This window comes from Chiloscyllium punctatum, chromosome 19, assembly GCF_047496795.1.
Source record: "Chiloscyllium punctatum isolate Juve2018m chromosome 19, sChiPun1.3, whole genome shotgun sequence".
In the NCBI taxonomy this organism is placed as follows: Eukaryota; Metazoa; Chordata; class Chondrichthyes; order Orectolobiformes; family Hemiscylliidae; genus Chiloscyllium; species Chiloscyllium punctatum.
Window position 1 is genome coordinate 19,543,050 of NC_092757.1, and position 15,226 is coordinate 19,558,275.

Here is a 15,226-nt window from a genome sequence, read left to right on the forward strand (position 1 = left end):
ACTAATGCAATCAAACCCATTGAATGTGACTTCCTCCTGATAAAGTCATGATGATTATCCCTGATCAAACTTGCGACTCTGATTGGAGTTCGAGTTTCTCCTTCCCTATTTTATCCAGTAATTTCCTTAACAGTGATCTAATACTCGCTCGTCTTTCGTTACCTGGTCTATCTCTCCCACCCCTACTGTGAAGTGGAATTTTATTCGCAGTTCTCCAGTTCTCTGACACTTCCCCTATGGTCAGATTCTAATTGAAATATTCAGTCAGTGTCTTTCCTCCTTTGACCCCAACAGCCGCCTGTTATACAACTCATTCAGACATGGAGATTGGTCCAAATTTATACAGAACAAAACCTCAAATCCCTGCTCGTATTTTACATCAGTCTGTTCAAGAGCTTCCTAGTCCATCTTCTTGAATTCTGTACCTGCCTCCTCCTTCTCCCAAGTAAAATAGATGTGAAGGTCTCATGTAACAATCCATCAATGTTCTCCAGTTTGACACACAGATTGCCCCTTTGGTTTCTAATGGACACTAACTGTTTGCTGATTATTCTGTTCTACTTGTCCTTGTGGAATATCGTGGGATTCTCCCTTATCTCGCCTACTTGTACTTCCTCATGTCCCTCTGTTATTCTATCCTTTCGATATTTCTAAGATTCACTACAATCAACTCTCATGTTTTGAAACTCGAGATTACAAGCTGAGGTTCCCCATCAGACAATCTTGCCATTTTACCGATTAATCTAGATAATACTTTTTAAAGTTCCTCTGTAGTCAATATATTCTTTCTTAGATTGGGACTCCGAACGATACATAATATTCTACGTTGAGTCTCACCAACGCTCGATGCAACTGGTGCACGACGTCCTCGATCTTCCAATTACATTCACATGAACGCAAACCTAATTTTTGCTTTCCCATTTGCATACGTTCTTCCCAATACCTCTCGCTTTAATTTTTCTTATGAACTTGCTGTGTGAGTTCTTTAAAAAAAAGCACATGAATATCCAACTATACGTTATCAAATGGTTCATCATTGCCTATGTCCACAAGAATCATCTTCAAACCATTCCAAATATATGTTTGCCACTTCTGGTTTTCCTTTCATCGGTACATTCTCACACTCCCCAGTTATGTTATTACCTTCTAAATATCTAGTAGCACGTTCTTTGTAATAGAGTCCTACAGATACATGACTGCGGATGAAAAGATAACTGGTCTGTATTTCACAACTCTCCAAATTCATTCTTTCTTAAACTGTTGGATAATATTTATAACCTTTGCCTTATCCAGATTGGCTAAATACCTTTCAAGAATGTGTCAGAAAATAAAGTGAAAATCCGCAATGCAATCAACATGTCTATTGCTGCTTCCTCTGAAATTCTTGCATGAAGTACATCTGATCTGTCAGATTTATAAATACTCAATCCAGCTTTCTTTTCAAAGATAACCCCAACACTGATAAGAATGATCTTAGACTTTACTTACACAAGTCCCATTGTCACTTGGTCTTTCTGGAAGAATTTCTGGACATTCTTCCATGAAGATAGACACAAAGAAACTGTTTCTTTTCCCTGCGATTTCTCTGTTCTCTGCAATAATTTATCCAGATTGCACACCCACTGTTCCACATTTGGCCTTGTTTTAATTTGTTTTCATACATTGATAGACGCTTTTTAGCAGTCTTTAAGTTTTTCTTTCGTTTGCACGCTTTTTCTCTTTCTGATTTTCTTCTCAGTTTCTTGGTCATCCTTTGCTGAGTCCTACATTTCTCTGAATCCACTGGCTTACTGCAACACTTGGCATTTTTCTAAGCTGCCTCCTTTCATCTAATAGGTAGATGAAGGTGGGGTTGAAAGTGATAGTCGGAGAGGAGGGTGGCCCAGATTGATAGGAAGGAAGGTGGACACAGAAGAACGTTCAAGAAGGCGGTACTGACTTGGAAGGTTGGAGTAGGATAAGGTGGGATTAGGGGAAATGGGGAAATGGGGAAATCGACTATGATCCCCTGTGGTTGGAGGGTCCCAAGGCAGAAGAGGAGGCTTTCTTCCTCCAGGCTTCTGGTGGCTCGGGTTTGGCGATGGAGCAGGCCCAGAACCCTCATGTCCTTGGCAGAGTGGGAAGGGGAATTGAAGTGCTCAGCCACAAGGTGATGGATTTGTTCAATGTGGTTGTCCCAGAGATGTTCTCTGAAATGATTCACAACTTGACCTCCTGCTTCGCCAATGTAGAGAAAACCACATTGTGTGCAATAGATGAGGCGTTCTGTCTCCCTTCGTCACCTAACTCTTTCAACCCCACTTACATCGGCCTATCGCAATCCCAGCTACCTCCCTCCTGCCGCACACCTTTCTCATTTATCTCTCAGCCCCCTTGGCCCATAAGCTCCATTCCTGATGAAGGGCTTTTGCCCGAAACATCAATTTCTCTGCTCTTAGTATGCTGCGTGACTGTGCTATTCCAGCACCACACTCTTCGACTCTGATCTCCAGCATCTGTAGTCGCCACTTTCTCCTCACACCTTCATGGCTTGCATGACTCAGATTTATAACGTTTACTGCAAATAAAACAAAAATTGTCTTGTACTCAAACAGCATAAAATGAAACCAATACATTTTGGTCACTGTTCCCAAAAGGTCCTTTACAGCAAAAGTTTCAATTAGCTCTTCTGATCACTCAACACCAATTCCTTAATAACCTGATCTTGAGCTCAGTGTTCGACATAATGTTAACGTAAACCATCTCACACGTGGTCATGACATCCATTTTTCGCAGCATTAGCATTCAATTGGGTTAACACAGTTTAGATATGATTTAAACACAAATGTGTATATCTCACTTCCTATTTTATAACATGTCCAGCATTTGTACTGCAGCTTTCACTTTGATATTTAACTCCCATCAATATTTGCTCCTCCTTGCTGTTTTTGCACTCCACCTTACTAGATTCTGTGGAATCTGAGCGACTTGGGCTCTGGGGAGATTAATTGCAGAGATCATCTCGCCACATCATTTATGATCTTCTCCAACTTTAACTTCTCCAGATCTCCCGTTATGCTGATGGAGTAGACAAGGACAATGATCTTCCAACAATGCTCTGTATTCTCCCAGAGAGCTGAGACTGCTCTAACCTGCGCGGGAACTTTACAGCAGGCTGGTAAAGTGTTGCTGCTGCTGTACAGGGAGATCACATCTGGAGTAATGTGTACAGATTTAGCCTCTTCTATGAAGAAAGGATGTTGTTATATTGGAAGCAGCTCAGAGATGGTTCCCTCAACTGATTCCTTATAATGAAAGCTTATAATGAAAGCTTATGAGGAAAGGATGATCAGGTTGACCCAGTAGACATTGGAGTTTACAAAAATTAAAGATGGTCTTATTTGAACACAGCTGACAGAAGAAGTTAACAAGTGAAGTGAATTACACAGATAATAGAGTTATCCATTCTGTTCTCCAGCCTGTTACACAAGAACACCAGGAGGATATTCAGGCCTTCGAACCTGTTACACCAAAGCAGGACGAGGCAATTCAACCCCTATACATTTACAGAAGGAGGCCAATCATCCATTCGACCCTGTAACAGTAGGCCATGCTGCACCAGTATCCTGTTAAACAGCAACAGGATCAGTCCATTCAGCCTTCTCAAGTCTGTAACATAGGAAATGGAAGAGGTCACACAGTTACTGGAGATTGTTACACTGGGACAACAGGAGGCCATTCAGACTCACCGAGCCTTTTGCTAGGGAATTGGATAGGATAAAAACTATCTGAGACTTGTTTCATGAGAAAGGAAGAGGTAATTTAGACACGTGTCTGTTGTACGGGAACAAGAGAAGACCAATCAATCCCTTGGTCCCATGTCTGGGATACATGAGGAGACGGTTCAGTATTTCCACCTGTTATGGAGAAATATGAGAAGATCCAGCAGCCTCTCAAAATGTTAGACAGCAACAGGAAGATTCCATAATCTCCCAATCCTCTAAAGCATCAACAGGAGGAGGTCATTCTGGCCTTGGAGATGGCAACATGGGAACACCGGAAAGACGTCAGCCCACCGATATTGTACACCAGCAGAATGATGAGTCCATTCAGCCACACGTGGCTCTTACACAGCAATTGGAGCAGATCTCTTAAAGCCTTGTGCCCAGTAAACAGGAATTCAAAGAAAACGTAAAGGTTTTCAAAAGGGAAGAGCTTTTAATAATGGTATACATCAGGGACTAAAGTGTAACAATAAACTATTGTAATTTAAGGCAAATGTTTAGAGTCCATTCTTCAGGACTTTTGCAAAGTCAAACCACAATTTGTCAGAGTCAACATGGTTTTAAGAAGGCTAAATCGTGTTTGAATTGTTTGCTTGAGTTATTTGAAGATGTCACAAACAAGATGGATAGTGGGAATTCTGGAGATGGAACATATCTGGTCTTCCTGAAGGCATCGGATATGTCTCTTCTCCAAAGAGTAAATGGTAAGATCAGACAACATGGGTTTAGGAGTAATCTATTAGCTTGGATGGAGGATTGGTTAACCAACAAAATATAGTCTGGTGGAATAAATGTGTTATTTTCTTTTGGCAAATGCAGTTTGTGCCATTGATTTCAGTACTCATGCCTCAAGCATTTGCAATCGATGGTAATACTGTACTCGATTGACGGGAGACAAAATATAATGCCACATTGTCAGATGATACTAAAATCGGTGGGAAATTACTTCGGAATGATGATGCAAGTGGTTTTAAAATATATGGATAGGTTGGGTGAATGGGCCAAAATTTGGCAAGGAAATTTAAAGTGAATAAATATGGAGCTATTCAAGTTGGCCAGTTTAATAGAAAGACAAATTATTATCCAAATGGACAGAAAGTTCAAAGTGCTTAGGTGCAGAGGGATCTGGGTATCTGCTTGCATATCACAGAAAACCTGCCTGTGGGTACTGCAAGTAATGAGAAATGCAAGCATAGTTTCAGTGTTTATTTATAAAAGGATAGAGTAGAAAGGTTGGGAGTGTTGGTGTAGCTATGCAAGGCATGAGTGAGGCTGTAACTGGAGTACAGTTTGGGTGTCCTGCAGAATGAGGTATTTCCATTGGAGGCAATTCAGAAGACCTTCATTAGATTGATTCCATATTTGAAGTGTTTGTCTTATGAAGAGAAATTGAGCAGTTTAGGCCTATACTCTCGACTTTATAAGAATGAAAGGGGATCTCATTGAGGTCTGTAAAATGCTAAAAGCAATTGAAAGTGTAGATGTGGAGTGGATTTTTTTCATATGGTGCAATCTACAACAAGAGACTACAGTTTTAGGGTGGAGAGATGGCAGGAAAGTGGAACGGAGACCGAGTTGACATCAGCCTCATTGAGGGCTTGGATTCCTCACAGATGCTCCTTGTTATTATTCAACTCTTCCACTGTGTTGCCCAGGAATGGGGGAGGACTGGGCATCATACAGGAAGGAGGCACTCAGGATAAATCAGTTCGAGAGAACATAACCAGTCGGGTCACAAAGTGACTAGTGCTGTGTTCTCAACTATTTACAGTCTATATTAATGATCAGGAGGATGGAACAGATATACAGATGCTGAGTTTGGTGATGTCCATAAGACCATGAGGCCAAAAGTCATAGGAGTGGAAGTAAGGCCATTCGGTCCATCGAGTCCACTCCGCCATTTAATCACAGCTGGTGGGCATTTCAACTCCACTTATCTGAATTCTCCCCGTAGCCCTGAATTCCTTGTGACATCAAGAATTTGTCAATCTCTGCCTTGAAGACATTTAGCATCCCGGCCTCCACTGCACTGCGTGGCAATGAATTCCACAGGCCCACAACTCTCTGGCTGAAGAAATGTCTCCGCATTTCTGTTCTGAATTGACCCCCTTTAATTCTGAGGCTGTGCCCACGGGTCCTAGTCTCCTCACCTAACGGAAACAATATCCTAACGTCCACCCTCTCCAAGCCATGTATTATCTTGTAAGTTTCGTTAGATCTCCCCTTAATCTTCTAAACTCCAATGAATTCAATCCCAGGATCCTCAGCCGTTCCTCGTATGTTAGACCTACCATTCCAGGGATCATCCGTGTGAATCTCCACTGGACCCGCTCCAGTGCCAGTCTGTCCTTCCTGAGGTATTCTGCCCAAAACTGGACACAGTACTCCAAATGGGGCCTAACCAGAGCTTTATAAAGTCTCAGTAGCACATCGCTGCTTTTATATTCCAACCCTTTTGGGATAAATGACAGCATTGCATTCGCTTTCTTAATCACTGACTCAACCTGCATGGTTACCTTTAGAAAATCCTCGACTAGCACTCCCAGATTCCTTTGTAGTTTGGCTTTATGAATTTTATCACCATTTTGAAAGTAGTCCATGCTTGTATTCTTGTTTCCAAAGTGCAAGACCTCGCATTTGCTCACATTGAATTCCATCAGCCATTTCTGGACCACTCTCCCAAACTGTCTATATCCTTCTGCAGCCTCCCCACTTCCTCAGTCCTACCTGCCTATCCATCTAACTTCGCATCATTGGCAAACTTCGCTAGAATGCCCCCAGTCCCTTCATCCAGATCATTAATATATAATGTGAACAGCTGCGGCCCCAACACTGAACCCTGCGGGACACCGCATGTCACCTGCTCCCAATCCGAAAAAGAATCTTTTATCCCAACTCTCTGCCTTCTGTCAGACAGCCAATCCTCATTCCATGCCAATAGCCCACCTCGAACACCATGGGCCCTCACCTTGCTCAGCAGCCTCCCGTGTGGCACCTTATCAAAGGCCTTTTGGAAGTATAGATAGACCACATCCACTGGGTTTCCCTGGTCTCACCTACTTGTCACATCTTCTAATAATTGTTATGTCGCTGTGGTAAACAAGAGATTAAATTATCAAGAGAGGGTGGAGAGTCTGCAAATAGATTCAGAGAGGTAAAAACAATAGATAATAGCTTGGCAGGTGGAATTTAACATAACATAACCTGTCATTCCATATACAGGAATAATGGAAGGCAGTTTGTTACTGAAATGGAGAGGGATTACAAGACTTTATGATACGTTCAGACATGGGATGTTTTGCTCCATCCCTGAACGTCAGCTCCCAGACACTCCAAGTGACCCCATTGCTCTCCGTTCGCATGGAATACTTTCATGTGGTTGATTGGTGGTGGGGATGGTGTTTCAAACGTGGATCAAGGGGACGGCCATTATCAAAGATATATTCATTTCTTTCCACGTGGAGATCCGATGACGATGGGAATGGCTGACTGCTTCTGAATGAAGAGGCCGTGACTGCTGCCAGGACAGTGGGTGTTTACCAACATGATGTACTGTGCATGTGTACACTGTAACATGAATACAGAGAGAGCTCCTACAGTTCCTCTACGTCTCCCCGTTGACATGAGCACTCTGCAGATGCCATGTACACCATCGGGAATCCCACTATACTGGATACACACGGCAGCTCCCTGCTGAGGGAGAAACAATCTATTACCTCATCCACCATATATATCCTCCATCACCGAATGGTGACATTGACGTTGAGATACTGGGAAATGATGGATATGTCACCCAGTCCTGCCTGGAAAGTTCTGGATCATAGAAGCTGAATGAAACAGTGACCCTCACAGCCACTGGCAGCACCATCCTCTCCATGGTGTGAAGCTGCAGGTCGTGTTGAAGGAGGTGACACTGCTCTGTGACCAGCTCCTTGTTCAGTCAGGGTCCCCTCACACTCTGATCCTGGGTAAAGTCAAGCTTGGGAAGCTGTTCCTGGAAAACCCGATGAGGATTCGGCAGATCCTTTCCCCACACACACTCACTCTGTCGTTTCAGAACTTCCCCTATCTGCAGCCTCTGCTCCATTTGTTGTTCATGTTACAGACTCAGATGCTGTAACTACAGCCCTCATGCTCCATACAGAGTTGGGTCACCAAATCCTCAGGTCTCCCGGAATGTCTGAGGCAGCTCACAGCACAACCTCCAGCAAACCATCCCCAGCCCCTCCACTAAATTTTCAATTACAGGAGTCAGTCAGAAACCCCTCGGTACAAGTGTTGTGGACCAGACCAGATCCCCCAGAATGTTTTAAGAAGGCTGTTTAGACCCAACCCTTTCCTTATTTTGAATATAGATGGGAAGTGTGCGTTCCACATATGTTGTGACTGGTCAAACCACTCAACATTAAGCAAAATATAATGTATGAAAATGCTTTAGTTAATATACAATCAAAGCAAAGAACATTTTGGGATTTCTTTTATGTTGGAACACTTACACAAACATTAGATACCGTACCTTCTTGGTATACACCGCATGGCACAAAGATATATTCAAATACAGATCCTAACAGCAGTTTTCCAATCCGGGGGAAACAACATCAACAGAGATATCAGAGAGAAAAGCAGCTGGGGATCATGTATTGAAACTTCCAACCCTTCTGGGATCCCCAGCAGCTTCTGAATGTTGCAGCTAAAAAACAAAACGAGGAAACCAGGTCTTGGAGAGCTGGCCACTGCCCTTCCCTTGTTATTACCGTTTTAACGAAACCTAAAAACTTTCTCAGTTATTTACTTGGAGTGTTTTCAGACGGCAGTTCTGCACCTCTGACGTTAAAACGTCTCTTAAAAAAACAAGAGAAAATACAGTGGTAATATTCTCACAACTCCATCTTTAATAAAATAATCCAACAATATACAAAGGTGGACTAATTTAAGACCTCCTAATCTTCCTCTATTAGTGGACAGAAATGCCTATACTTTACATTGACTGTGAGGATACAAATGTTTACAACTAGTTTCGATTTCAGTCATTTTACTCCTGCCACAGAATGCCTTTGTCTTTCTTCATCCAAGTCTCCACAACGTGTCAAAACTTACGTTTTCTCGCCCTGTCAACTCTATAATTTCAAACTGAATGGCAGCAATAATAGGCTCAATCGAAACAGACTAGTATTTTTCTCCTTAAACTTCACCAAAAACTTGAAGAGGTCACGATCAGTGATAAAGATGTGTCTCAGGTATGTTATTCGCAATGCAAATGCTGAAATGTTGTAACGCCAACACCAAGCTCAAAGCCTCCTTCCCCATTGTGGAATAAATCTGTTGATGTTTCCACTGGGCACTCCAATCACACGTTACATAATGGAGCACTTCTCATCTCTCCAATAATCCTTCTGAATGGCATAGCTCCTCATTTCTCAGCATAAAAGAGTTACGTACTTCTGTACGTCTTAATGCTGTAACCCCTTTACCTGCTACCCCTGGCCTCTGCCAATAAACCTTACTCTCACAGGTATATGTTTTAAGAAGATTTCGCACATTCTTCTCAATCTCTCACAGAAACCAAATTTTGATTTCTGCACCCAATTATCATCATCAGTCATTTCAGATTCTAATCTTGCCATGGTTACTCTCTGCTCTTCCACACGAGTTCTCACGACTCCAGGAAGTGAATTATTGAACTTCTCCAAAATAAGAATCTTTCTAACCGTGTCATAGGTTTGCTCTGTTTTTAATACCCTTACCCACCTTTCAAAAATACTTTGTTTGATCCTTTCAAGCTCAATGTGCGTTTAACCAGGGACCCTATTTTAGATTCCTGAAACGCTGTCTGTCAGCTTCTGGCACAAGCTCATATGCACTTCAGATGGCTTTCTTCACATCCTCATACTCCCCAGATACCTCCTCCGATAGGTATGCAAATACCTACCAGCTTCGTTTGGATCAGCTCACTTCACATGGTCACTGAGCACTGCATTTGTTTAGCCACTTTCTCAAATGAAATTCCAAAGGCTTCTCCATCCTTATCATCAAATTTCGATAATGCCTGGATGCATTTAAACAGAACCCCATTAGACCATTGGTTATAATAGGGTTGCTCATCCTCACTAGCCTCTTCATCCCGCCGACCGTCTATCTTGAACTCCGCCCTCTATGTCAACTTTCATCTCTAAGTGCTAACTTTTTTAAGTTGAAACTCTCTGCTCTTCTTCTTTCCTTTTCTCTCTTTCTTCTTCATTTTTTTCATTTTCTTTTATTTCTGCTTTTCATCATAATTCAAACTGTTTAAATTCCTTCTCATGTTCAAAGTGCCTCATTTGAAATTGAATTCTAGCCATTTCCAAAGAGTCTGATGGCGGTTCCACCAAATGTAATTGCCAAGCTATAGCTGTAACTATCTCTCATTTCCACACAGACAAATGCAACCCCAACTCCAGCTTGTCTGTTAATTCCTACAGCTTTGCCTTCATTACCTTTTGTAAAACCCCTAACTTCACTTCTTCCATACCCAGAAATCTCTTAATGACTGAAAGAATCGTTATACACAAAATACTGTTTAAACCAACCGAATTCAACATCTGGAACAAAAGGCACTAACAGCTACCATACGCAACATTTGAACGCAATAGTCTCCCAGTGCATAATCTCCAGTGTTTGCATGAGCTTATTCTGGATTCTCTGGTTTCCTCCCACAACTGAAAGATGTGCATGTCAGGTAAATTGGTCATGCTAAATTGTTCATAGTTTTCAGGGATGTGTGGGTTGGGTGCCTTAGTCGGGGTAAATGTGTAATAATGGGGTAAAGGAATGGGTCTGGGTAGGTTACTCCTCGGAGGGTTGGTGTGGACTTGTTGAGTCAAATGGCCTGTTCGCACACTGTAGGGATTGTAATTCTAAACCCAATTTGGTATTATCGATTTAGAACCAGCCAAGAGTCCCCAGTTTGCTATAGACCAACCAGACTGGCTCAAACTAGTTTAAGAAGGTAGCTTGGATACCAACCTTTTCTTACTTTAAAGGTAGATGTGAAGTGCATGTTCCTGATGTGATGCTTCTAGTCAAACCACTCACCATTAAGTAAAACACAATGTATTTGAACACTCTAATGAAAATCCATTCAAAATGACGAAGAATTTAGAATAATTTAACTATTGGAAACCTTAACCGAATAATGGATACAGTACCTTCTACAGATGAACTGGTCCAATATACTAACATGCCAGAAACACACCCATTGGCAAAAAGAAACATTCAGACATACATTCTTGCATACAGTTCTCCAATCCAGTAGGAATCAGCATCAAGTCAGGTTTCAGAGAGAGTAGAAGCTGGGGAGAAGATATTAGGCCGTTGTTACTACTATTTATTAAAAACCCTAAAAGCATCGTAAGTTATTTACTTGAGCCGTTTTCAGCAGGCAGTTTGGCCTTTAAGACCTCTTATTTAAAGAAAGGAGAAAATAACTTTAAAAAAAAAGTGACAGCATTTTCACACAATTTAGATGCCTCGTCCTTTGCTCTCGGGGCTTCCTCGTGCTACTGATAGCAAGTTCACCTGAGAGGGACAAATTCAGCTACAGACCAAGTTACAAGGATGTGTCTCATAAATTCTGAAACACCCCTGTCCATGGACCATCACGTGGGACATACCAGGAAGTGAACAGCCTGACACACACCATTTCACGGTTTCTCAGCTTCACAATGATTGTACTCGATACACTAGAGAGCCAAAAGCAAAGGCTAGGGAAAGATACAGAGGGACAGAAAGATTCACATTAAAGACAGAAAGAGACAGTTCATTAACTGAAAAGATGTTATGGAAATATGGGGAAAAAGATAGGTCAGTGGTACTAACTGGAGAAGTGAGATCTTCGAAAGTAAAATTACAAGAATGAGAACATTGAATAAAGGCATTGTCAGATCAGTTGGATTGGTTTGTCACATCAAATTCTGAATCAGCTTGACAGAACACCACAAACAACATTAACTGGGACTAGATGACAGCCCAGCATGGAGAGCTGTGCACACCATGCGAGTGTGGTGCTCAGTAAACTGCACTAATCTGCCCAGCATAGAGAGTATTGCAAACTTTACTATCATATGCAAACTATCCTCGAATCAGATTACTGCCTACAATGGGAATATTTGCTGGGTGTGTGTGTGTTCATCAGAAACTGAGGGACAGTGCGTGTGTGTGTGTGCGCGATAGGCGTAGTTGAATGCGAAACTCGTTGTTTGAGAAGGAACGCACATGGAGGAAATTATTTTAAATAAAAACAACTAGCAGGTTTTTTGTTAATCAACAGAGAGAGAACGCGGGAAGTTTCATGGACAGATGAGATAAAGTGTTTGAGAATGTCAAAATAAAGGCATTGCCAGACACAACAGCAATATGCATCAGCGTGCACATGAATGACAGATGGATGGGAGTTTGGTGTGAGTCCGAATCAGATTTGCTTCGGCAGGTTTGAAGCCGAAGTGTTTGCAGCAGATTATTAACTTCATTAAGACTGTACTTCATAGCTCAAGGTTCAAACAGCAGATGGAATAGACCAGCGAGATATATTCTGGAGTGGTGAGTATTTCAAGTTAGAAATGGTCAGGGCATGGTGTGAGGAATCAGCTCATGGTCAAAGGGATCTCCCACAGTTGTGACTCGTCTGCTTCAGCCGCAGATATTGGTCAGGGATGAGATGGAAACAGTGGAAGGAAGTGGGGTTTGTGACCAGAACAGTGGAGAGTGACCTCCATGATGTTAGTATTTAAATAGCAAAGATAATGATACAATAAATTGTCGTTCTCCGCTGAAACTGAGTAGGCCAACATAGAGACCCGTAAGTAACAATGTCAGAGCAGAGAGAGAGACAGTAATTGAATACCTTCATTGATGTCGTTAGTAGTGGTCTGTAGAATGAACATCTGGATTGAGAGTTTCAACAGGAAAATAATAGTGACAAGAAGTGTAGACTATATGAAAGAACAGTAATACAGTCATAACTTGGTTTATAGAAAAACAAATCTGGACAGTGACATTTACGAGGAACACCAACGATATCCAGGAAAGGATAATAAATATATTGAATAATGAGAAGAGCGAAAAGGATCTGCAATGATAATGACAAACAATAAAATGCAGAAAGATACCAAACATAATAGGATAACCTCCTGTCTATTGTTGGAACATGCCAGTCGAATGTTCTCAGATTCTGATCTCTCCTCCCCCTTTCTCCAAATCTGCTGATCCCTGTCAGTGCTGTCGGTGATGTTCTCGCTCATGTTATGGGATAACACATTGAACGGCGTCCATTTATCATTTAAAGATGGAAATCCTCCACTGGAATAATTAGAATCCATGGAGATTGGCATTAATCACAGTCACTGAACAAACACTGGGTAACCGAGCAAAGGCTACGACAACAGATGAATGGGTACCGCACAACAATCAACAGACAGGAGTGTTCCCTCCCAGTTGGGGAGCACTTCAGTGGTCCAGGATCTTCAACCTCGGAATTTCTGGTGACCATCCTCCAAGGCGGACTTCAGGACAGGCAGCAGCGAAAAGTGACCGAGCAGAGGCTGATAGCGAATTTCGATACACATAGGGAGGGCCTCAACCGGGACCTTGGGTTCATGTCACGTTACAGGTGACCACTATTGCACTATACACACACACATACAGGCAATACTATACACACACATACATACGGACGCACATGTACACAGACACGTACACAGACACTCACACACACCCTTACAGACACACACACTCCCACACTCACACAGCACTCTCTCAGAGACTTAGACCACTCTACACTCATGCACACACATGTACACTCTCTCTCGCTGATACTCAAAACCCCCACCCCAGACACGCACACACACTTCCACACTCAGACATGCACCCCCTCACAGACTTAAGACACTCTACATCACTACACACACATATACATTCTCTCTCACACTCACAACTCCCCAACCCAGACAGACACATACACACATATACAAATCGACAGACACCCACATGCACACATATATTTTGTGGGATGAATTTGCACTTGCAAAGTTACATTGTATTTTGCTCAAAAACTGCATGAATTCATATGAAACTCTGAGCTCAAAAACTGCATGGATTCATGTAAAACTCTGTTATCTCACTTTTCAGATTAGAATCAATCTACACATCATGGCATAGACAGAGAACACAGGGGGATAACACCTTCAATATATTGTCTAGCTCAAACTCACTGTCTCAGCTAACCTGAGAATGCAGCGTTTTTTTTTTATTCGGTTTTGTGATTTACACATGAAAGTAGTGAAACAGTCATGGTATTCGAACAGATGAAAGATTCAAAAGAAAATTAAGGTATTTTTCAAGGTATAATTTCAGTTCCATAACACTGTAAATTTTTGCTATAAATTCTGTGCCTTAGAAGTGTGTCCTCCACTATCACCTGATGAAGGAGCAGTGCTCCGAAAGCTAGTGTGATTCCAATTAAACTGGTTAGACTATAACCTGGTGTTGTGTGATTTTGAACTTTGTACATCCCCGTCCAACACTGGCATCTCCAAATCACGACTGAGCAAACAGGCTGAATTAATCAGTTCCACACATCACTTTTCATATAACTACAAAGAAAAACATTGATTGGGTTTGGATGGAATGGATGAGGGTTTCTGAGGGATGGACAAGAAATCTTTAAATGTTTTTTAAACTTGAATATGAGAGTATTAACAGAACACTGCCCGGGTCTATATATGTTCCACTCTGTTTATGAAAGAGACGGTTATAAAATAACAGATCGGTTGCATAAAGAAAACACGGATGCGCAAGTTTCTAGATTCCTTATTGACCATTGTGAGGCTCCTCCTGGTTTTAAGTGCCCTGCTACCAAGTCCTTTCATAACCTTGAGACAGAACATTGAGACTGCTGCTCAGAAACAGGCCGAAGCAATTCTGTCCCTATGGACCTCTCACAGAGGTATACGAGAAGGCCATTCAGCCCATATTAGCCTGTTGCTACTTGAAAAGGTGGAAATCTCGACCATTGGCACATTTTGGAAACAAGGAGAAAGTGAGGACTGCAGATGCTGGAGATCAGAGCTGAAAAATGTGTTGCTGGAAAAGTGCAGCAGATCAGGCAGCATCCAAGGAGCAGGAAAAACGCCGTTTCGTGCTTTTCCAGCAATACATTTTCCAGCACATTTTGCCAACAGAATCATTCAAAACAAAGAGATGTGTCACTGCAGCTGTATGAGGTGTTCGTGAGAGGGCACCTGGAGTACATTGTGTTGATTGTGTTTCTGTAACTGAGAAGGGAAAGACATCCATCAGATACAGTTTAACGGATGCTCATAATCCATAGCTTGCTGTCTCAGTTAATGTATCGGGTCTGTTACACAAGGACAGGAGTAGGCCATTCAGCCTTTCCAGTTTATTACAGAGGGACAGGAGGAGCCCATTCA